The sequence below is a fragment of the Brienomyrus brachyistius genome, unplaced genomic scaffold (genome assembly GCF_023856365.1).
Source record: "Brienomyrus brachyistius isolate T26 unplaced genomic scaffold, BBRACH_0.4 scaffold34, whole genome shotgun sequence".
Classification (NCBI taxonomy): domain Eukaryota; kingdom Metazoa; phylum Chordata; class Actinopteri; order Osteoglossiformes; family Mormyridae; genus Brienomyrus; species Brienomyrus brachyistius.
The window spans coordinates 2094732-2121002 of NW_026042309.1; the positions used below are offsets into that span (position 1 = coordinate 2094732).

General features: G+C 39.9%; 1 protein-coding gene and 1 long non-coding RNA gene across 2 annotated transcripts in view; one reads left to right on the forward strand and one right to left on the reverse strand.

The window, feature by feature from the left end:
• Window positions 1–26271, reverse strand: part of LOC125721617 (NACHT, LRR and PYD domains-containing protein 12-like) — a 566129-nt gene that overhangs the window by 18532 nt on the left and 521326 nt on the right. The gene's annotated exons all lie outside the window — the stretch shown is intronic.
• On the forward strand, window positions 20592–26256 carry LOC125721630 (uncharacterized). The gene is made up of 3 exons (XR_007385864.1): window positions 20592–20714; window positions 22099–22243; window positions 26141–26256. It is a non-coding gene; the product is annotated as an uncharacterized LOC125721630 (long non-coding RNA).

The following is a 26271-nucleotide window of genomic DNA, read 5'->3' on the forward strand; positions in this document are numbered from 1 at the left end:
CAATATAGTACTAACGAAGACATTTGTTACAATTCTAATACAAATGTGACGACAGAAAATGCTGAAATCCACTTTACCATGTTTTTCAAGTATTTTCCAGTGTCCTGGGCTTATTCGGTTTGTCAGTTTGCTGCAAAAGGAAATTTGGAATAGTCAGGGACACAATAAGTACAGCTTTTCATGTAAACGGGATTAAAACTCTATGTAGGAATAAATGGACAAACAGAAGACCTTTTGTCACATTTCTAAATGTTTTACTGTTAGGCCGCGTCTGGCTGTGAGTGTTACCCAGAGCATATGACAGTCTCTGCCCCAACTGTCGGCAGGAATGAACGAAGAAAATTATGATTAAAAAAGATCCAACAATACAACTTAAATGTCATAGCATTTATTGTACAATATACTATACATATGATCAGGATCACATAACTGCATGGTGCGCAAGTACGCATTCCCTGTACACTCGCGGCAACTCCTTGTTGTAGCAGCGCAAATGCGTACCATTTATTTTATGTGCATTCACGTTGTTATGAAAAGAAATTACCCTGCATCTTAACATTTATGTGGCTAATTTGTACTTCGTCTGCGGCATGAAGGCTAAAATGCACAATGATTTCTTGTCATAACATTGCGAATGTACATAAAATAAACACGTATTTGCGCTGCTACAAAACATTACCGCACGTATCGGTTTAAACGGCGAATAAGTACTTTCACACCAGTTATGTGCCCCCTGCATATGATCATGTTTGCATATAAAATAAAGGGTCGATTTACGCAGGGTTGCCAACTTTGGTCAGCTGGTTGGCGTGAGATTTTCAATTTGAGACAAGTCTACATACGTATTCACATTTATATAACGGTTTTGTTACCTTGTAAATAGTCTTCAGGATTTGCAAACTGCCCAAACACTTTTGATGTAGCCAGTTTTAGGTTTTAAATGGATTAATAGAGATTCTCCATAAGATTTATTGCTGTGTGCGTTTGAGTCTGAAAGCCCGAGTCTCGCGCCAGATGCGTCAGAGTTGGCAACCTGCTTACAGCCGAATCGGACCTACGACCGGTCAGTCGGAGCCGAACGCGGCCGAAAGTCACCGACGAGCTGCAGAGGATCGCATCGTCTGTTATGGTACGAATAGGCGTCCGTGACAATAGCTTGGTTACTTTTGAATCACATGTACTTATCTTCTCAAACTTCTTACGATCATCTGAGAGACAGTTTGCATTTGGAAAACTCACAGCATTTAAAAAAATGGACAAGCAAGAAATTAAAGTTGTTAAGATTAAAATAAAAATCAAAATCAAAGTTAAAATAACACCCAAGGAAGGGGGAACTTTTTCCCCAAAAAACGAAGCACTGGAGAAGAACATCGGCGAGAGCGTGGAGATGGTGAAGATCATTAAGAAGGATGACACGGACAAGCCCGGATCGACATGGAGGGTGTCTTACATACCGAAGGTAAAGCACTGGCTTAAGAGACCTTATTAGAGCACTTTCATTCGAGCTTAAAATGTGTTATATCAATCATCTTTCCTTGTTTTAACAATCGACTGTCCCAGACTGGAACCGAAGAAAGTTTCCGTGGCCAGAGGAGTCGTCCATGGAGCGCGAGGGACAGGCCACCCCCCCTGGAGGAAGCAGGAGCGACCAGGAAGAGGCCCCAGCTGAAGTTCCTCCATCGGACAGACAGCAACGGCTCCTGCGCCCTGCGAGCAGAGAGAGGCCAGGGGCAGCGTCAGCCATCGGTGGAGCAGCAACTCCAGACAAGAATACGTGGACTTATGGGTTATGGCCAGGGACGGAGGAAGGACAGAGACATTGTTCCTGACGGACTTGTGGGTTATGGCCGGGGTAGGAAGGATAATAGAGATACTGTTTAAGTATTATTATAGATGTCAGATAGGATAGGAAAAGATAGGCTAAGTTAACATATGATAAGTTAAAATACAATAAGATAGACAATAAGTTAAAATATCATATGATAGGCTAAGTTAAAATAAGATAAGAGCTTTACAATAAAACATATACTTACTTTTCAAACTGTGTCTTTGTCATCTCTTCAGTGTCGTGTCTGTGGTTTGATAATTTTGCATCGTTAATTTATATCTGACACTCTCCTAAATATCAATAAGCAGAGACGGAGGAAAAGATACGGTTAAGTTAAAGGAAATGATAAAGTATCAAAATCACAGTATTACCTTATTTTGACGCAGAAAGAGTCATTTCAGTGTTACTGCCACCTATGAGTTAATGGCCGCAAATGGTGTTAGAAGTGCCGGTAAATAACGCTGCGTAAGTTTAACTCCGGTGTGTTTCTTTAAAACGGTAAGCGGCAAAACTTGTAAGTAGCAGGTAAAGTGGTCATTTAACGTAATGCTAACGTGCATTACCAGTTAGTAAGTGTTTTACTATATCTTACACTACGTACTTACACTACGAAATCAAACCCCTTAATTTTTAAAATTAAAATTACGTTAATTTTGTCCTTAATTATTGCTATATGTGAAATTAAGGGAAAAGGTGCAATGATTAAGGCCAATTAAGGGGTAAAACTACTGAATTTCCTCCTTACTTTTTCAAATTTGCCTCTTAAATTTACTCTCAAAAAATCCTTATTTCACCCCTTTTTTATAAATTAAGGGGAAATTTAAGATTGTTTCAAGGTCTGTAATTACATAACATTGCCCTTTAATTCTGATTAATTAAGGGGCAGTTTAAGAGTATTGCAAGGTTCCATTACTACTTAAAATTACTTACATCTGTCCTCAATTCTAATAAAGGGAGTTTAATATTATTATAGGGGTCCACAAACCATTAAAATTCTTTATTTCACCTATTAATTTTTATTAATTAAGTGATTATTTAAGACTGTTTTAAGTTCTTAAGCACTTAAAATATCCTTATATCGCCACTTAATTTTAATTGTGTGCTCAAATGTTTATGTAAAAATAAAGCATGATAAATCACAAACCAGTATGACAAAGTATTGTTTTATTATCATGCATGAATGAATTACAATGAGAAAAGCTTCCTTCCTTTTACCGGCCGCTTGCTCCCTTGGGCTTGGAAAGCCTTCGCTGGGCTATAAGTTCCGTCTTCATAGCCTCTTCCTCCTTTACGTTTGTTGCTTCCTTCTTCCACTGCTTTTCCCTCCTCATCTGTCTTCTCTCCTCTCTCTCTCTTTTCCTCTCCCTTCTTTCCTGTTTCCTCTTCTGCTCTTTGCTCCTGCTGCTTACTTGACCCATCTATGTATTTTTTCCTCAATTTCACTCTTTCTCCTGCCTATAATGGTAAAGAAGAAAATATTAGGAGGATGGAGCTTCTTCAAACATGCAGTTACTACAACTTGTACATGTATTGACATTTGGATCAGTCAGTAAGATGTATGAGATAAAAAAACAAACCAGCCAGTGAAAGAGTTTATATAGCCTTATTCTTGTTATTACAGGGTTTTTGAGGGTGTCTGCAAATCCATATTATGTTATATATATAAGGTATTTGCTAAAGATGGAATCGTGGCCATGTTAAAATGTGCTGATGTTTCTTTACATTAACCTGTGTTAGTAAATGCTGGGTGAGGACTTGGACTCACAGTGGTATAGAGGTATAAGCAAGGTGTGTCTTAATAACCCTCAGTTTTAATCCCACAGGTCCTTTTGAAATACAGTGTATATTATTAATAATCATGATGCTCTCATACAACAGGCACTGTGGACAGGTTAATGTGCCCTGCAGTAATTTAACATGTCTGGCTTTTAAATAGAACAGACTTTACTTCCCCTTCTGTGGTAATTATGAATCTGCGAATCTGTATATGAAGCTGAAGAATCAACACAAAACATTTGCAATTGTCACTAATTAACCCAGAAGCAAATTCCCCCTTAACACCGTATATTTTACACTGGTATATTTGTGACTCCATTCTGAGAGCACAGTGATATCCACAAGCATCACAAACCAGCCAATCACAGGTTGGAGAATTTAGCCAACTGGTCCTGTGTGTATATTAAATGTTTAATGTACATGACAATAAAACGTCATGCTTTTTAAAGCCATTTAAGGCGTTGTTTGTCATTTAAACCATTTTTAATGCTATGTAAGACCAAATTGGTTTAATTACTTCTAATCCTAATAATGTCCCACGGAAACCCAGTCTTAGAGCTGTCCAGAAAAAAAATATTTTGATGATATTTCAGGGAAATTACTTACTTTGTAAAGGTGCTTAATAGGAGGTGTGATGTCCTGGAGGCAAACCTCAAGTGCTTCTGTTCTTTCTACAATAAACCACAAACATTTCAGGTATGTAGCAATTTGAAACATTGTTCAAAATTAAGTTCAGTTCACTCCACACAAGCAATAGCTTCCATTATTTCCATTCCACATTTAATATTTCGGAATTAGGTTAAATGACTGATATTTTAAACTATATTTGTCAAACACTGCGCCCACTAACAGGTGAATAATATTGATTACCTGGTAATAGTGGCACCTGCTAGTAGGTGGGACCTATTAGGCAGCAAATAAACAATGTGTAGGATATACTGGGATGCAGAAAAGTGGACAAGCCTAAAGATTTGAGTGACAAGGGCCAAGTTGTGATGGCTTGATGATTCGGTCACAGCATCTCCAAAACTGTAGGGAAATACATGAACGGGTGACGGAGGCTCATTACATGGCAGATAGTACAGCAAACCTTCAGAGGTCTGGAGGAATCCACGCCCTGATGAGTCATGGCTATTTTGGCGGCAAAGGTGAGCCTGGGCCCCACCATGAACCTGCTGACCACTGCAGGACCATCTCACAAGAGCTGGGGGTTATGATCACCAAATGGCCCATATCAAAGTCACTCCCATCCTTACACTTGCACATTGTTTCTGCTTCCAACACATCAGCTTCAAGGACAAAGCATCCACCTGCTGCCTAATATAACCCCCCCACAGCCAGATGCCACTGTAACCAAATAATCAATGTTATTCGCTTCACATGTTATGGCTGATCAGTGTATAACCTCTGTATCTCAGTTACGTTTCAGACTGTTTTGCTACATTGTGCAGATTAATATGCTGTGTTTATAATACATTTCAAAATTTCCCAAAATTCAGCACATTGTCAGTTTCACTGGCCAACACACTGATCATCGTAACATCATCAAGTTCTTTAGCCAAATTAGGTGTGGTGAGCAATGGGAAACCTCACACTGCAGTACAGTGAATCATGCAGCAGCACTGGGAAAATGTAAAAACACATTTTACCTCCAAGGGCCACTGTTCTCCCAACTTTTTTCATTAGTCTTACACGTCTGTAAACACATAAAATATGTTTGCACATATACTGTACTGATCCTGAGAGGATTAAGATGGCAAAAAAATCAATTGGGCTGGTGATTGCACAATATTTTAGAAGCTAAATTATGAAACGTATTACTATATATATTACACAATGATAAGGTATAAATACAGATAAGCTACATACCGTTGGAGTGAAGCTGAAGTCCTTCTCTCTTCTAGACAATGGAATCAGTAGAAATGAAGTTTTGCCACGACATGAGAAGCCAGGAAAGTGAAGCAGAACATGAACAGGAACATTATTCAGCCTTGGCTGACTAGGTCTGTATTCCGGACATTACATTCATGATTTAATTTGACTGCAGGGGGCTTGAATAATTTTAACTTGCTTGCAGGTTCCCTATGTACAGTATGTATTACCTTTCCTGACCTTCGGAGGTCCTCCCTCCTGTTTCGGAGCATTTTTAAGGCTTTTTTCAGAATTTCCTGCTCTTTGCCGACGAGGCTGCAGGGCAACTCTGCTGTGACCTTGAAATTACATGAAATATTCTGTTAAAACACTTTATTTGGTGATTGAAAATTGAAGCCCTCATTGGGCTTTATGTGGTAAAAAAGTAAAATAGAGAAATTAAACTATTTGATTAGAAATATTGATTTTAAACAATTTTATGAGGTACAGACTTTGCTTATGACAGGGTTCCAGTCAATTTCCGCTCCCTTGCAGGCAGTGGTCCACATTTTTGATGCACCCAGGGATGATCTTACAACAGCCTGGTGGAGACGTGTAGATAAAAGAAACATATCAGTTTTGCACCAAAAACGTTAGAATAGAGAGGAGTGCAGGTGGACATAGAATGAGCAGAATGAATGGTAGCAGTATTTCTGATGTGAGAACCACTTATTCTGCTGATTCTACTTCCACCTGCACTGTCTGTGTTCTAACAGCTCTGTCCACTTTAGTTTCTATTTCCAGGACTGTGTGATACTTACACTGAATCTCTTTTGTTCAGGTGTTGCCGCTGATTTCCCTGCTTATTTTTTAGGAAGTCTTCTGCTTCCACTCCAGACTGATTGAGGGAAAGATCATGAAACTAAATATGATATATTCTGTAACCATGACCTGACAGCAGTATGTATGTGAAACCACAAAAAACACAGAGCTTGCTATCAAACAGACAGTTTACCTGCCTTTAGTTTTAAAATGGAAATTAGGGATTTCCTCAGTCTGAGGTTTTTGGGGAACAAAAGGTAAACATCTTGCTCCCCAATGTCCACAAAATCATCCCCTGTCACACCTTGTTCTTCATGGTAAAACACAGAGAAAATAGATTAATCCACATGACTGTAACTATAAAACCCAAAATATTATGACCACACAGAGGTTGAAAAAATAACAATGATTATGAATAAATTAATAATAAAACCCCATAATATAATTAAGGCACGCAGAGTGAGCACATAGCAGGCATAGCAACAGTAAGTAAGGTGGATAAAGGGGCAACTGAGAAGACTGCATCAGCAAATTTAGCATATTTCCCATAAACACAACACTGATAGGAGTTATCAATTTAGCATTACCATATACAGTACAGTACTGTGCAAAAGTCTTAGGCAGTCCAAAGAAATGTTTAAAGCTGTTTATCTGGGTAGCAAGTGCACTTTGGCTTAGAACAAAAAATACAATTTAATATTAGAATGTGTGCAAATTAAGAGTAACACAATAAAAACTAGTAATAATTTCTTCTGTTTTCTAAAAAGTTACTGATATCTAGTTGGATGGCTAGATGAACACCGCTTCAGTTCCCAAACTTGTCTTCAGGGGCACATCAGCCGTTCCACGATTTTGTTAAATTTCACCAACAGCTCAATTAAATAATTAAATATATTGGTTCAAAAAGTCAGTGAGAGATTGACTAGCTGTATGAGGTGCCTGCCTTCTTTGCCTGCCTAAGACTTTTGCACAGTACTGTATATATATATTTAGGTCCACAATCATGGCCTTACAATGGCTGAGGCTGGTTGGCCGAATGATGGGAGAACAACCATGTCCTCAACCATTCAAACATTTTATAGAGCCAACGGGTATGTAATCCAACAATGTGCCCTGTACTGTAATATTGTCCTCTTACTGCAATGCTTCATATTACAGTATCCATTTGCATTTTATATTACACAGTGAGTTTTACTTTATACAGTTACATACTGGATGTATACTGTAGCACACATGTCGCATCACTCATGGTCACACACACAGATTAACCTCCCCCCAAACCACAGGCAATATGCCAGGACAAGCAGTGTAGTACAATCTTTTATTAAACACGCAAGAGCAACCCCACTACTTAACGCACGGGGGGGGGGGGGGGGTGGAACAGAATATCTAACACCACAAATAGGGGGGGGGGACATGCCCTACATACACACCTTTCCCACTGAATACACCCCCATAGAATTAGCACTTCAACCTCCCAAATTCCTGTGAAAATGTTACTGCGATTGAGCATATACATGAGCGATTGACTACACACCAATACAATCCAAATCCAAAACACACATGATAAATGTGCTTTTCTACTTTTATGAGAACTGAAAGCGCTTTACAATTCATGCCTCACATTCACCCATCCACACACCGGTGGCGGAGGCTGCCATGCAAGGCGCCAACCTGCACGCCGGGAGCAATTTGGGGTTCAGTGTCTTGCTCAAGGACACTTTGATGGGGTCACGAGAAACCAGGGCTCGAACCTGCAACTCTCTGGTTGCTAAACGACAGCACTACCTCCTGCGCCACCATCTTCCCCAAATGTAAGGAGAAGGAGGTTCCTCGGAGCTCCGAGATGTGTTTGGCTGTAATAAATCTGGAATATAGTTATATGACATAGTTTTTCATAACACCAGCATTTATTTTTTAGGTTTGTCGAGCTCCGTCAAAACAGTTGAATTAGAACGAGCCCATTATGTAACTGGAACCCCTCCCACATGTAAACACAGTGACGCGCTACAGCGTTGGTTTGTTGTCTGAGGCTATGATACTGACGAGAAACACATTCTCAGATTTCACTGTACCAATCACAGCATATGCAGGCAGAAAAATTATAGCAAAAAACATTCAGCATTAGATTCTAAAACCATCTGTAATGTCTGTGTTTATCCAGTGGACCATAAACTAAAATAAGCTTTTCTATTTCAGATTCTTTCAGATGTTTTAAAATAATAAATAAAAAAATCATAATAATTAAACCATGTATTACTGACTATCAGACAACTTCAACAAGTTACCAAATGGATGCAAAATCAAAGATATCCATTTGCGCCTGGCACTAACCATGTACTCCTTCACAGTACTAAGCCATAGAAAGGTCCCCAATGAAACCCCTGCATTCCTGCATCGCAGATACTCTACTGTGCAAAATTATTTGTAACACAAATGTCTTGTGAAGATTGGCATGTGAAACTGGAACAGGCACTGGATAAATTCAGTACACATAAAGACAGGCAGTGCCACAGATTAGCACTGATGACATGGATTGAGAAGATCAATCCTGTTAATATTCAACCTTCAGATGAGCTGGAAAGAGCAGCAGCAAGTGAGGAAAAATCTTCTGAAGTTAAGTACTTGGCACGGCAAGGCCTGGCTTTTCGAGGTGTTGGTAAGGAGAGTGGGAATTTCAAGCAGCTTCTAATGCAAACAGCAGAGGGCGATGCAGAGCTGACCATGTGGCTGAAAGGTCACTTTGATTTCACCAGTGCTGTTTAACTGTAATGCCTGTTCCTGGGTTGCCCTCAGTCCTTGTTATTGGTTATGATTCTCACTGTCCTGTTAGTCCTCAGTGTCTTGTTAGCTGTGTATTTAAGTGCTTGTTCTGCTTCTGTTCTTTGATGCTTCATTATAGCTGTATGTTGTATGTATGTATATAGTTCTCTAGTTGTGTTTATTCCATCATTTAGTTCATTCCTGGTCATTTGCTGTTTATTTTGGATCCATCCTGATCCTTTTGGTTTTGATGTGTGTGTTGTAATAAACCCTATTTTTCCCACCCGTGTCATGCACTGCCGCAACCAGAAGAGGGCAGAAGATATGGCACAAAAACAAAGGAAGAAGCCTAACTTTAAAAAGAACAAAAAACATCAAGACTCATCCAGCATGGGGTGGTGGGTTAACGAATAACACAAACAATCAAAGAATAAGCAAACAAATGAGAGAAAAGATGCAGAGATGACTGAGAAGCAGGGGATGACTGGAGAAAAGACGACAGGACCAGAAGACAGGAGGGATACAGGGAGAGTGGAGAAGACAGTATAACTGAAGAATGGGAGAAGAGGAGAGACTACAGAGAACATAGATGACTGGAGGGGAGGGAATATAGGAGCAACAGAGAGAAGGAGGAAGGGCTGCGGAGGAGAAGACAGGATAAGAGGGGAAAATGTGAGCAGAGAAGGACAAACACCCCCACTGCCCAGCAAAGTGCACTTGTAAGTAAACCACAATTTTAGCCTTGGGCTCAATATCTGGACTTGTCTCTGTGTAGCAATGCATAGAATCCCTGACACTGGTTATGACTGTACTGTATTAGTCCTAAACCTGCCATTATAGTGTAAGGAGAAAAGATTTTTTTTTTTTAAATAAATCATTTTAAAAAAAGGTAGAGCGATGTAGCCCCCGGAGAAGTCCCCCCCCCCCCCAAAAGCCCTGTTTGTTCCCTTCTAGCTTCCAGATGAAACTCACAATGCACCCCAATGCCACCTAACTTCTCTTCCACATGATGCACCTTATTTACCCTCTGAATCCTGTCTATTATTGAGCGTTTTTCTATCCATTTGATTATCAGCTTATTACACTGTATGTACATTAGTCAGCCATTTTCCGGACAGTCTGGGCTACTCAGATATGTCATAATTCGATTTGTAAGGGCTGAAGGGCTGTTTGCTCTGGTGGGTCCAGGCCAGTCACTGGCAACTTCAGCACTGGTGTTTTGACAGGTCGCTGCTGCCTGTATTTTGTCTGAAATTTTGTGGTTTCCTTTCTATAGGCTGTCAGGCTGTAGAGTCACAGAGAGGCTGTTCTTCCCTGACTTCAGCTCTGAAGTCAAACCTCAGAAAGCTGGATCTGAGCTACAATCACCCAGGAGACTCAGGAGTGAAGCTGCTCTCTGCTGTACTGGAGGATCCCAGCTGTAAACTGGAGAAGCTGAAATGAGTAGAGAATAAATATTTTATGTCGGTTTCAGTCAAGTTTATTTGTATAGCACATCTTCATACAAGAAGGTCATTCAAAGTGCTTTCCAGAAAAGATGATAAAAAATAAAATGCTTAATGCACAAAGTAAAATCGTAGGACTAAATATAACAATAAAAAATTAAATAAAAAAAAACATGAAACATTTAAGGAGAGATATTAAAAGTAGCAAATTGCCAGTCCCATCAGACGGCCATCAGTCATCGACCTGCGGCCCAGGGTGCTCCGGTCACAGGACCACTTATGTTCCACCATGCTGTTCGTTATGGACACACTGTGGGCAGCACAGGGATTCAGATCGGCCAGGCCGTTCCTCCCAATCACACCCTTCCAGGTTTCACTGTCGCTACGCACATCAGCGTTAATGTCTCCCAGCAGGACAATGCAGTCCCCACGGGGGGCACCTCCCAGCCCCCCCTCCCAGGTCTCGAAGCAGGCCAGGTACTCTGAGCTGATGTTCGGTGCATACGCATAAACAGTCAGACCCCCTCCGCCAACTTGAAGGAGAAGGGAGGTAACCCTCTCGCTCACTGGGGTGAACTCCAACGTTCTGGCACTGAATTGGGGGGCTATTAGCTTATTTCGCAGAGGTCACCATTTTCAAAATGAAAACGAGGCTGAGGTGGGATGAATTCCACAAAATTCTTTGATGCTAGTGTGGCATATTCTTGTGAACCAGGATGTACATCTTATCAAAAACGAGAATGTGACCAATGTTTGTCTTTCCCTTGATTTCCTTGTAACCGGGACACTTAGAAGCTAAGTTCAAATTTAGAAAACACACTTTTGCAGAATCATGGATTTACAGTAGTGAGGATGTTTCATATAACCAAGCTGCCTCCTGCTATAATTCCTCACAGTGGGGCTGAAGATTTTTATTTTCTATGTGAAAACCCAAGATCCATTGGAGGTGAAGTACCTGACTCTGCTTGGACCTAAAATATATTCATACCCCATTGATTAACTCTGTAATGTACCATATATGTTTAGTAATATGTATCCAGCATTTTCAGCCTCTCTCAGGATAATAGTGCTTGTTGTCTCAGAAAATTGTAAACTCAGAAAATAAATCAAGCTTGTTAATAACTAACGTTAGTTATTCACGCTGCAAAGAATATTTTGATGTTTGCTGATTAGCTAGTACATTGACACTTAGGCTACGCCTGTCAAAATCCTTAACTTACCTTTAATATCAGTAATGTTCCCCTCTATTCAGTCGCTGTATCCTTTTAACAGAACTGCTCTTGATATTCAACATCCCTCCTCAGCCCATTTTTCAGCATCGTTTGTGGTAAAATGGATACCCTCACTCAGGCGTTACCCACTGATCTTACACCAAACTGTCATGGTTAGCACTGTGTTGGTTAGCAGCTAATAGACAAAGAAAAGTGATGGTTGTGTTGCAATTTTAAATATAAATATGCAGAGTTTAACAAAATATAATGTTCGTCAAAACTGAGGTGAGTGTTAATGTGCCACTTAAAAGCTGTACAATAAATTCATTGTTTAAAAGAATCTCTTCTGTGATGAATGTAACGGCTCACTGTGATGTAATATACAGTGCACCAATGTAAAAAGTGGTTTTTAAATTTAATTATTCTAATGTTGCACAGTTAAAAGAGCAGTTCAGGATACATTTCACTGGATGTTGTACCTGTATAACTACGCATGTCACAAATAAAGAACCTTGAATCTTAAAAGTCTTTCATTTTCCTAAAGGTGAACCGGTGTGAACTCACAGAGGAATGCTGTGAGGCGCTGGCTTCAGCTCTCAGATCAAACTCCTCACATCTGAGAGAGCTGGACCTGAGTGACAATGACCTACAGGATTCAGAAGTGAAGCTGCTCTCTGCTGGACTGGGTATTCCACACTGTAAACTGGAGATGCTGAGGTCAGTATTACGGCTTATTCCACACTGTAAATAGGGGATACTGAGGTCAGTATTACTGAGTATTCCACACTGTAAACTGGAGAAACTGAGGCCAGTATTACTGAGTATTCCTTCCATGTAGTAAACTGTATTTATTGAAAGGAAACACATTGTCAATAGGAAAGTAGTTACATTTACTTAAAAGTAATAATTGTATTGGTGATCTTATTTATCAGTGTTTTTGTCTGTCTCTCTGCAGGCTGTAGAGTCACAGAAGAAGGCTGTTCTTCCCTGGCTTCAGCTCTAAGGTCAAACCCCTCACACCTGAGAGAGCTGGACCTGAGCTACAATCACCCAGGAGACTCAGGAGTGAAGCTGCTCTTATGGAATATTATTTAGCACTATACAACGTAGAATACAAGTATTATGATATTAAAATGTATGCCAAATATCCATGATGTAATCATTACAATGTAAACATTATAATGTAATCAACACAATATAATTGTAAGAGGATCACTTTTCCCCAATGATGCAGGTTTATAACTCGGCTAAACTGGGCACCAGGCATAAGAAACAGCTCACAACAGAAGTCTAGCAATAAGCCTTTATTACCAGGATTCCACAATTCAGTGTCGCTGCCTCAATAAGTGAAGAGAGCACCCAGGTAACACCGCAACCCCTCACACAATGACCTCAGCACAGCAATCTCTAAAACACTTGGGAAAACACTTCACACTCAGCTAAAACACCCAGCTAAAGTTCACACGTGTACAATAAAAAGGCCTGGGCAGCTCACATCAACACAAGGGCCATGAACACCAAAATCACATGTGATTCCTCCTAAATAACACATAAACACACAAGGAAAAAAAATCAATTTATATCAAACAATATTATTTAAAGTAACTAGTTGGGGGAAGACAGCCCAATCCCCCGAAAACAAAACCCACAACACAAACAATAATCCAACTCCTAGAAGGAACCACAAACCTTTCCTGTGGCGCCTGGAATCCACGCCGCTGCCACCAATCGCGGACCGGCGTCATTAGCTTCCCAACTCTGCGCACCCCAATAACTCGCCGTATGTCCCACAATGCAGTAATTTTCCCCCAGCGCACGCGCTTCCGCATCTGGCAGCTGCAGCATGGACTCCAAGCACCACCGAGCATATGGGGCCCCCCTTCTTACTCCTTCGCTGACAATTTATGTTGTTCCTCCTTTCCCCTCACAGGTGTTTCCTATTAACCCTTATCACCATCACAATCCCCACCTACACACGCACCCATCCAAGCACACACTAAGATTTTATATGCTTGTATAGTTGTGTTACTTTCTGCACACTATAATTTTGTTTATTCCATTCTGAATCTATCACTCCTTTTTTTTCTTTTTCCTGTCTTTTTTTTCTCCTTTTCCTTCTTTTTTCCCCCTCCTAATATGTCACTCCACTACGGCCAGCTCACCCACTGCAATGTTTTTACATGTGTTAAAACTGAAATAAATAAATAAAATTAAAATAAAAAGAAATAGATCAACATGAGGGGTCTATACAGAGTTTATAGATCCCCTCATGGTAAAGCAAGCATGTTTGGCACAGCAGTGCATTCAGACCATGATTCTGCTAAAGCTGCCGGACAGGACAAGGGGAAAAAAATAACATTTCTAGAGCCTCTTGATATGGGAAGTCAGAAACGTCAGGCCTATTTATTGAGATCCGCATGCAAGTTACAAGATGGTCTCCTGGCAGCCTATTGCGGATGTTTGGCTCGAGCTGAAAATATATTAACTGTTAGGCTTTAAAAACGATTGCTGATAGCAAAAAATGGTGATAGTTTAAAGCAGAAAATTCCATTGTGAAACGTCTTTATCACCCTTTAAAAAACGCAGATATTTTTCTCTGCTTTTCAGGTGGCTGACGCTACATATTTTCTGATCATTATTATTAATTTCCCTTTGGCATAAATGCATTATTTTTTAATTGAACTGGGATTTTAGTTCCTTCACCTTTCTCTTTCTAGCTCGCTTTTCGGAGGGAAGTTAATGCCGTAGTTTTTATGAGCAGTCCGAAAATGCCGCTCCACATTTCCCTTCTTCGGAATAGCAATGGTAGACTGACAGATGAAACAAACGCACTTCGAATATGACCTTGTGGGGAAAAAGTACTCCTCCTTTCATTCCGTATGGAAGTGGTAGGTTATTGGCTTCGTACTTGGTCCTGCTCCCCCATTCAGTTTTATACCGTCTCTTAAGTTTAGTAGAAATAAATTGGAGGCGACTCGGTTGCTTACTGGAGTTTTGCAGCAGCTGGCGCGGTTGATCACGTCGCCCTTCCTCTATTTTTTATGTCATGCGATCTACTCAGTCTTTGCGATCGACCAGTAGATCGCGATCGATGTATTGGGCACCTCTGGTATAGAGAGAAAAAGCTTTTGTGCAAATAAGATAAATAACAAAAGGCTATTTAATTTGTTTATTAAAATGACAATGATATAGAGCTCTTCTATAGTAAAGGTAACCTTACAGTAAATAACTTCTGCTGTGATCTGACGCTATATAGAAAATGTAATAAAATAAGATTAACTTGACCTTCTGCGGGGGGGCACCCTAATATAATGATAGGGGAAACACTGCTGTCTGTCTGCCATAAAATAAATAAAAGGGGGAATTGGAATTGCATATGACTATGGAGAGAATGGTTGGCTATAGTGAAAAAGGTGTGGAAATTTTTACTAATTCACATAAGGGACAGCATAAAGGGTTGTTTAATTCAGCATCGGAGGAATTCATATATTTGTGTGATTATGATAATCACACTATTATAACTTTATTGTACATCTCTTGAATTGAACTAATTACAGTGTCATGTATAACACTGCACTTTTTAATACATTGTCTGGCAGAACAGACTGCAAAACTGTAGTCTCAATGGAAAGCTGGATGAAATTCCTAGGGTGGCGTAGTCAGCTGTCCACTGAGTCTACAGTTTTGTAGTTCGGTCTGTCACAGTCTGGCGCAGTTGGCAGGATCATCGTCCTCAGAGCAGAGACGCGTGTTCAGTGTTAATGACTCTTCAGTTGTTTTTCTATTTTCAATTACCTTTTTATTCCTATCCATGTCTTTTTTTCCTTTTGTATGCTCATTATTCAGCCAGTACAGCTGTTTTTATTGTAGTCAAAAACAACAGTGAGTGCCAGTCACTGGCAAATCCCTTGGTTCCCGGTTCCACTCCATCTGTCCTCTGGTGGTCCCCTTGAGCTGTGGACCCCTTTCCAGTGTTCTGCAGCCAGATCCTCCTGAGCCGCACGGAAGCGGAAGTTGGCAAAGTGAGATGCGGCAGTAGGCCTATGCATGCAATTGACTGGAGTATGGAGAGTAAAGCCTTTTGTTTTGTTTAATAAAAGTTGTCCGTGTATTGTCTCATATGCGAGAACATCACAACTGCCACAACACTTGTTGATGTGTAAGTGTGTCCTATTCAAACAATAAAGAGAAACTACATGCAGCACTGAAAAACTATTCCACGGCCAAAAAAAATGTAAACATTCTTTCTATATCAGAAGCTAGTCTCTGACTGAAATTTCTACAACAGGCACCGAATGGGAAATCTTTATATAAACTGATAGCAATTAACCTAAGAGTGCATGCTTGGATTGTAGTATCTGCATGTACTGTGGAACTAAAAAGAATCATAATCAACATATATAATTACGTAAATGAAAAACAAATACGTTGCATTTTGCTTAATAGTTTTGCACGTTGCCATAATTTATATTTAATTTAAAGTATGAAGCACCCAAGCAAAGTTTATGTTGAAATAATACTCAAGATCCTTAAGTCTTTAACAGAGTGGCATGGAAGTTCAATGAGAAACCGACTATCATTCAGAATCGTGGAGCTCAGGAGCATACTTACACTGAAAAACTGACAATTTATGTAAGCATTTGGACTCTCATGATTAAAAAATGCTGATTGTACTTTTCATTATCACTGACCAGTTGTTTTTCTTTGTTGTGCTGTGCAGCAGAACGTTTTACAAACATATCCAAATTAAGAGCCTTTGCACGCTGATTCTCAATGCTCAGCAGAGTTTCCAGGTCCGCGGTGTTCATGCCCAATTGTGCTATTTTGAAAACATAGTTTCGGGTAAATATTAGGAGGTCATGGGTTGTGGATTTTATACAGCAGCAGACTGCAAGGGGAAAAAGAAACTAATTATTATCAGTGCAAGTGGCTCCTAATCCTGAGTAATGCTGGATCTCTAGCCACCTAAAGTAAGAGACAGATGCACACGGAAAGCAGGGCTGCCGACTACCATGCATCTGGCATGACTTTCACGCTCTCAGACACTCACGCAAGGAATCTTCCACTATATTATTCCACTATAAGCCTAAATGTAGCTACATCAGAAGCGTTGGTGTAGTTTGCAAACCCTACATACCATTTAGAACAGGGGTCACCAACATGGTGCCCACTGGCACCAGGATGCCCCCAAGGACCACATGAGTCACCCACGGACCTGTTCTAAAAATACCACAACTCACCAGTGGGCAGTGGCTAAAATTTAATTTTATCTTGTTACTATTCTTCTTTAATCACATTTCTTTTTATATAGATTTGAAAATGACAATATCCGAAAAAGCATTTAAAACGTGTTTATTCTACATGAAGTTTAGATAAGTTTAGGTAAAGTCTGTTCTGGTAGCGGGGGCGGCATGGTGGTGCAGTGGTTAGCACTGTTGCCTCACACCTCTGTATGTGTGTGTGTGTGTGTGTGTGTGTTTGTGTGTGCGTGCAAACTGACAGACTGAGAAAATGAATTCAGAAGTTTTGTCTAGCTAAAAGTAAATTCTTTTTTAGAGAAAATTAGTCACAAATGAAAACAAAAGAAACTGATGGATTTTTCTCTCTTTTCTATTAAGAGAAGCAATAATAAAAGAAGACTTAGTTAGTTATTGAATTTATATAAAGAATAACAATCTGCCATTCTTTGCGGTCCCTTTTGCCAAGTTTAATGCCCTTTCTTGTCAATGACCATCATGAGCCTGCTATCAGTTCACACACACACACACACACTCACACACACACACACACACACACACACACACACACACACTCACAAGCAGGCAGGACAACCTCCCAGATGCCACTCTGAGAAGTGTAATGTTTGTGATCGTGGTTAATCTTATGCTACATTAAGGCCCCATAGTTAACGATGGGGATTAAATCAGGCGATGAAGACAGCCAGGTTACAATTTCATCACCTTCCAAGCTGGTTTTAAGGTGATGTCATGGTCTGTGCCTATTCTTGAAGTTTCAACTTGTGAGCCTTGTGCATTGTATTAAGCTGATGTCTTTGTCAAAGTACGCATGAAAGAAAATAATAGTATTTTACTGGGGAACGAGGATCATGACTACAGACTGTAGTGTGTCTGGCTGTAGTACCAACAGCAAGAAAATCCCAGATAGAACACTTTAAACCCAAATCTAAGTTTGTTCTTAGGTCCTACAGGCTTGTTGGCTCAGGGTGTCGTGCTCTTAACATCATGGCTGAGCTCTGCATGTGATATGCATGTTCTGCTGCTTGTTTCCTTGTGCCTGTGTATGTCTGTGTCTGTCAGTGAGTACTATGATGCACTGACCTTCTTGGCAGAATATTCCCCTTCCTTACAGTATGTCCTATTGTGACTCCCCTATGATCCTGTACTGAATAGATTATAAAATGCATGGACATAATCAAATGCTACATCTTCCTTAACTATTCATTTAAAATTTTTTAAATGATTTATTTTTCCCCTTTTACATTTAGTGGTCACTCCATAAGAGCTGTCCTTTAACGTGCTGCGCAGTGTCCCTGGATGCTTTGCAGTCCACTGCAACGCTTGGACTTGAGGAGTCGATTCATTATGAAATGACTCCCAGTCTGAGCTGTGAGCTAATGCACAATAACCAGAAGCCAGGTAGTGACTCTTGGTTGTTGTAGTTGTTCTCTTCTGACCAGGGAGGTGTTCCACTAAGCAGGATTTCTCAGTTAGCGGAGTTAACTTAAGCTAGAAGTCATGATTGTTCAATAGGAATGCTCCTTACCTCTTATTGGACAATTATAAGTGCGCCAGTGTCTTGTTTAATAAGAGAAAATCTGTGTTCATCTTCTGAATTATTCTGAATTATTCTACTTCTAAACAAACAGTTATCCTCAGAGGCAGCATAACATCCTGGCAACTGCTCAATGCAGCATTGAAAAGCACTACAGAGAGTAATAAGCTCACAGATGTAATGAGCACAGAGCATCACCAGCACGCTGCTCTCAGCAGTTGAGGACATTAATTTTTCCCCACAGAATACTCAGCTTGTGTAGTGTTTGTACTTGGCCTGATACTGAAGGGGCATAAGTGATAATTAAGTGACATGATAGTAAAGTGCATTGCTGGGTGTCTCTTTGCCAATCTCGCATGAAACAGTACTGTGATGCAAGACAGGGAGCTCGCACTCCCTCATTCAGAGAAGGGCACAGAGTGCGGCTGTGGAAACCAGCGCATGTGCAAAAAGGGCATCAGAAATTCTCTGCACCCATCGAGGCCCATCCTGGCTGACGGGAAAGCATGGCATGCTGCCCATTTGGCCTCAGTACCCAGTGGACTTCCCAAATTTCCAGCCCTGCCAAAGACTGGTCCTGAAAGAACAGTTGAGCTTGGAATGGCCTAAGGAACTGGAAGCTGTGCAGCCAGGGCACACAAACCATCATCGGCTCAAGGACTATGGAACTTCACAGAATTAAACAAAGAAATGAAATGCATGTTCTGACCATGATTTTCTGGTTAGAAAGAGATACCTTAAAGGAAAAGAGAGATTCGGTGTAAAATATATAACAGTTGTTCATAGATCCTCTTACTGTGGTCCTCAGTGAATGGAACATTTCTAATTGTAATTGATTTTTGTTGGAAGCAAAACAGGCAGTTCATAGTGAAAAGGTTGTGCACTTACAGGAAGGCACAAGCACAATGTGTTTTGTTGAACTTACATTATTGTTTTGTCTGGGGTGTAGTGACCTTAAAGGAAGAAATGTTACAGGTAAGGTGTGTCTTTTATAGAATACAGTGCTGCTGCAGGAAGAAGAATACATAAGTAAAGGGGGGATGTTGCGTTCTGTTAGTAATTGTTCTGTTTTCCATATTACTGTATGTCACAAGAGGGTGCTGTAAGGCTGTTTTATTCAACTTCAATTCCTATTCCAAGAGTCAAGAATGGATAGTTGATCCCAGGCAGCAGTTTTCCAGATTATCAACTTCAAAAACTTAAAAATATGATAGGAAAAAAGTCTTTGTAAAATTAAGAAGTATATAATACTATGAATGACAAGGGGTCTTAATACTTTTCATTTAATTTTATTAACTCAATCTTTTGCTGGCAAGTATACCTTTTAAATTATATACATAACAGTACAACTGCATTAGTTGTGTCTTGTATGCACACTCCATACAAAGTAAAAGGATAGGGCGGCTACTTCATTAATAGTATTTCTTATTGATACTTTACATTTCCTTTCTACTGCCCAACTCCCAGAGGACCATACAGTTTTATTACAACATAGGAGTCTACCGAAATGTCGATACTAATCATACATTTGAGTGACATAACGAAATAGATATATGTTGACACACAGACATAGATAAAAACAATTAAACTCCCTCTATGTGAAAATGACATGAGACACACGTCCTCAATGTTAAAATATCCATGATTGTAAAAAATGACCATAGTTGCCAATGTTATATCTCAGGTCTCAGATTACTTTGTTTAATGTCAATTTAACTGAAAAAAAACATCATAGGAAAAGGCAACCTTATTTGCCGACATTTAGTAACCGACAAGCTGATTAAGGAGGACTAAACCTGTACCTGGCTTTCCTGTCAGCTCCTTGGGGATGGCTAATCTTCAAATTTTATTACAAATACTACAACTTTATTTTGTGCCTTGCTTAAAGTAAAATATCTCCGGACTACTAAATACCGCGTTAATGGTGACATTTTTAAACTGATTGGCTTCTTTCGCCTCACTCTTCTCTATGTGACGGGTGGGCGTGGTTGATCTAGCCGGCTCCCGATTGGCGGGTATTCGGTAGCTCCTGTGTCATGTGACGAGTAGTAGCGTAGGCAGCATCGCCATAGATTTGAAAGCCTGGATGCCTCGTTGGGCGATACGCCATATTGGCGCGGCAATTGTGAAATAGAGGAGTGATATCTCTTAGTGAACCGACTATTTTCGAAACTGCAACAACATGAGGAATGTTAAAACTAGAAAACAGGGAACCACATTTCACAGGTAAAAAAATCTGCGGTACGGTCAAATAAAATACATAAAATGTTTACTAGCCTGATTAGTTTTCGTTGAGAGTACTATCAGGAGTACTACATAAATTGGGAGTGGTGGGCTTGTTTATTTATTCTACATAATTGTAAGATATAAATGCGTTAATTAGTAAAGAAGTTATGGCCAAAAGATCTTTCCATCTACACCCTGACATGTTGCTTGTTTATGCCTAATTACCGCTCCAAGATGGTGGCGCTGCTGACACGTTGTGGAAAAGCGAGATGAGGCATCTAGGCTTTCAAATTCATGAGCACCACGATGTACTTCGTTTAAATGGGAGGTTCACCCCAAAACTATAAAAAGATATTTTAGAGGGGCCTTAATGCTATCTATCCATCAAAGTTGTGCTGGGAGTTGTTCAGGTTTGGAAATATTAGCTGTAGAAATGTCGTGCTTCTATCGAAGTACACTACTCCTATCTCTGCGCATTAGACACAAGCACGAGCTCCCTGGCGATATCTGCTGCGCAGTGATATTATTGATGTGTGGAGTTGGGTAGAAGGAAATAGATCGTATATTAAACTGCTCGCGACGAAGTCTGTGGATTTTCTTAACCTGTTCCTGATTTCTGGTAAGAGATATAGCTGTTGATTTTTTCAAATGCGTTGTTCTGGCGCTTTAAGTAGTGAAAGCAAAATTGAATCTTATTATATTGCTTATTCATTAATGAGTCGCTATATCATGTATACTGCTCAATGTTTTGATTTAATAAATATTTAAATTTAATAAATATTTCAAAAATACTTCAACATTTAAAATGGTTCATGATTTTCAGGAGCGGTGCAGTGGTTAGCACTGTTGCCTTACACTTGCCTGTCCCCCCATCCTGGGTTGATTGATAGATGATTTTCAGGTCACACCGCCCCCTCAGAGCCCACCAGTCAGTGACTGTCTCAGAGTGTGATGTAATACACAATGTCCGCACCACCCACTTTTCAATGAGTAGTAAAAACACACCAGCTTGTCTCAGCGGACAGCGGCTCTTATCAGATAAGGGGAAAAGGATGAGATATCAAAAGTAAAACTAAATATATCACGTTTGGTTAATATCAAATGAAAACAGCCCTGCAATAATATATTGGATTCTAGGATATCATCTATTAAAAGGGTGAATCTATTCTAGCAGACCATAAAAATCCAATTATGAACAGTGAAAATGGGCATAATAGGTCCCTATAAATGACAGGTTTCTGTCCATGGTGCTGAAAACCAGGATTGGCAGATTTCAAATTACAGCGATTCCCCCACTAAATCACAGATTTTTCTCCGACGCCTCACGATTCTCTGCGTATCCCGTACATTGTTTGTGGTCCGATTGTTTTCGTTTTGTTCTAAGCCCTACGATGGAAGACGTTGACCATTCAGGAGAAGGTAAAACTTCTGGATGTGCTTCGGGAAGGAAAGCGTTATGCGGACGGCGTTCGCCATTATGGCTTGAATGAATCAACAGTATGCTACATGAAGAAGGATGAAAAGAATATGTAAGAGCCATATATGTTTTTATTTTTATATATTCCATTACATATATAGAGAGAAAGTTGTGTGTGTGTATATATATATATATTACATATTATTATTTCATTTTTATTATTATTATTATTATTATGTCACTCATATCCTCAACCCGACATACAGATATATGTGTTGTTTTAATGAGTTTACATGTGTTTAAAGCATGTGGGAGGGGTATTTTAAGGCTTAAACTTCAAAAAAACTTCTGTATCGTGGATTTTCACCTATCGCTGATGGGTCTGGAACGCATCTTCCGCGATAGGGGGAGGATCAAATTTACCTTTTTAACCTGATTTAACTTCAACCCTCTTATTTTGTTAACAGAGTGTGCGGGGGGAATACAAAGGGTTACAGTGGGTAATAGGTGATTTATATTGACCTTAATTGTCACCCAAGTGACTCTGGACAATCAGCTCAATAATGCTTCCCAAAAGCTTCTCTCTTTTTCACTAGTTACACTTCATTACACCGAAATCAAGGAAGAATCAAATGTACAAGCACATTATACAAAATATAAGATGCAAACACATAAAAAATATTTTGTAAAAACATTAAAAACAGATTAATATATATTGTGCAATTTGAAACTTTACATTTTGACCTCACTTAGAAAAAGCAGGTGATGACCAGCCCAACCAGCAGTTCCGTCTGGTTGTACAGAATACCTACTCAATTAAATTTTGAGGTCATGACTAAACAAAATTTCAGCTCTGCCTTTAACATCACCAGTTAGATGAAACTGATCATTGCACAGGGAAATACAGTGAAGCCATGAAACATACTAGATGTAAATATATTAATTTTCACATACACTTGAGCTCAGTGAATTCAAGCGCGTCATACACTGTAAAAAAAAAAGAATCCACCAAAAAACGGTTTTAAGTTAATGGACTCTTCCTTCAATTTACAAATATTGTATATTCAGTTTTCCACAGTATCTTAAATGATAGTTTATTTTCATTTTTAATTCTTCATTCTGCCAATGCAGATTTGTTTCTTTAATAAATGGTGTTGTTCATAAAAGTACAAGTGATTTGAGAATATAGTGATTCACTACATTGATTATTTTTCATAACTCAATGGCCCATAAACATACAGTTATCCATCTGAAGCTGGATTTAAACCAGCAAACTTTGGATTACAAGCCCAAATACTTGAGCTACTGAGCCACACACTTACACTGACTCAGCTTAAGTTGCAGAGACACAGTGGACTTTCTGTTGGATGTCAGACAGAACGGCAAAGGACCCCTCACTAACAGGAACCTAAAACACACAAACACTTGGGAACACTTCAAATGCGTGATCTGACTCTGCAAGGGGAGAACATGTTCACGTGGAGTCTTGGCTTTTCACAATGTTTCATTCCTGCTTATAGCGAAGGTTTTTTTAGCCATCGTCACTCTAAGGTTGCCCATTAATGGTTTGGAATTGGGAATGTAAAGCTGTTTTGTTAGCATGTCTGCCTTACTATTCCTTTACTGTTAGTCGAGGCCTGCTGGAGCTCAATTCTGCTTCATGGCACTTGTATTTACTCTTTATTTTGCATTACATTATGTGTGAGACTAACCCCTTTCTCTACCTCTCCATTCCTTCTGTCGAGCTCCATACAGAACTAGTGGAGAAAAGGGGTGCTTGGAGGGGGGACGATATCTCTGGATGCCCACTTATGAAAGATCTGCGTTACCTTCCAATACACCTTCCAAACTTAAGTGGATTGAACATGGGTGCTGTTGAATTAATAAAAAAATGCACTGTATTAAAAATTATTTTGTTTATACAACATAAAATTGAACTATAAACATGAAATTTAAATCTGTCGTGCAAAAATAGTCATGCAAAGTCATTGATTTATTTTTAATACAATTGCACTGTGATACATTTAACATCATATTTTCAGTTCTGCCTAACAGAACTAACAATTTTACAGGCTTTTGTTGAAATTACCTTAAAAATTCATCTGGAATGTATCGATTTATGCTGTAATTAATGATGCAAATTAACGCAGATGGGGCCATTTTGACCCAAAACAGCTAGTTGGAGGGTAGCAATCCTCCAGATTGTAAAGGTCAAGATACTGGAGCAAAAAAGAAATACAGTGAAAGCTGTCAGAAACAGGCAGGAAACTCTGCATGGATGTTTTTGAAGAGGTAGACGGGTCCAGTTGGCTGTATTAGTCAGTCTGCTAAGAAACATAGTGCCAACAAGCCCATGGCCCCTTTTCATGTAAAACTTCGTACATGAGGCTGTTTGTGCAGTTTAGTGCCTTTGTTAGCCTCGGCTCCTGTAAATCATATAAGCACACCCACCACACCCCTAGGAGCATTCAGTGTGCCCCCACCTGCCAACCTGCCTGTCCCCCCCAACCCACAGACCGTCTGTAGTTCTGAAATTTATCCACATGGCTGTTGACCAAGTCTAAGGTAAAATTCCATAAATGAAATTTTCAGTAAAATACAATTTTTTCCTCTAATCTGGGAGACAGTGCAGAATTATTGAAGTCGGTCCTAACTCTGTCTTGAATATGTACCCAGCAGTCACCTAGGACTCGTATCTCCCTCTGAGAATCTCTTCTAAGGCGCTCAGCAGCAGAAATTCTCCATCCTAGATGAGCCTGCAAAGTTCTGTAGAAGTTAAATATACTTTAGTCAAATGAGAGACTAACCTGCTGTCAGGCTGGGGAAGCTTGAACAAGGCCTTCATTCATGACAGCTCCACTTGGCTTTTTGACGAGTCCCCATTTAGATGCAGCACGTCAAAGACTGAAGAGCAGGATGAAGGCTGTAAGTGCAGTTTGCTGTGGATTATGACTGTGTTTAAATCTAATAATGGATGAGACAATTTACTTAAAGCAAGATATAGTTTATATTGCTCTTCAGGCTTCGTGATAAAATATTTAAATTATGGAGTACAAAGTTGTACATGCAAAGAAAACAATGCAGAGCGGCAGGGCGCCTGGCCCAGAGGGTCTTCACATAGAATTCTACAAAGGCTATTTTTTCCTGTTAGATTTACAGCTTTGGTTGTCTTGCCCTTTAAAGAAATTCTCTCAAGAAAGAAGTTGCTTCTTACCATGTCACAAGCAATTAGTTTCACCCAAAAAGGAGGAGGACCCCTCTCTGCTCCCCGTGTTAGTAGGTTCTCCCCGACTCCTCCTGCTTATTCCTTCCTCCCTCCCTCCTATTTGTGCTCTCCTCCTCCTCTTGGGTTCTATTCATGTCTTTTGGTTCAGCAATAAAACCCACAAGGCTGCCCTTGGATTGTCCCTCTTCCCATCGTGACATATTATGTATTACATGATTATGAAGTGATTTGATTATTATACAATAGTCAATTAACCACTTTGTTTCTTCAACTTGTCTTTCTTCTGAATCATCAGATATATGTCGTAGCTGGTAATTTGTTACACTCTGCTGTCAGTGCCAGTGTAGCCTAGGTACAACCAGTCATATGTTTCGGTCATGCTGATGTTTGAACAATTTTTGGGAACAGATTTTCATAATGTTTTCTAATATATGTGGTGTGATAATTGAGCATGACCCCACTGTTGCTGTGCTTGGTGCTCCTGTCATGATCTGTAATCTCTTATTTTTTCATGTCTCCTCCCACTCATGCCAGCAGGGGTCGCTGCTGGCCCTTTGTAACCTTCCTAATTCTCCTGTATCCCATTATAGTTCTCCATCCTAACCCTGTACACCTGTTTTGTCGCTGATTAGTGTGCTGTGTATAAATATGTCTGCCCTCACTGCGTTCCCCAGCTCAGTCATTGCTGTTCCATGTGTAGTCTGTGTTTCCTTAAAGTCCACGTCTGTCTCAAAGTGGCTGCATTTGAGTCGAGTCTCACCCGATGCTCACATCTCCCCGCAGAAAAACAATACACCGCCTCACAGGCCAGAGCCACAGCCTTCTCCTCTCTGCTGGGTGGAAGAACAACTCTCACACAGTGGAAGTCCTCCAGACCCCCTGCCTTCAGACAATAGGTTAAGGATGTGTTTTCT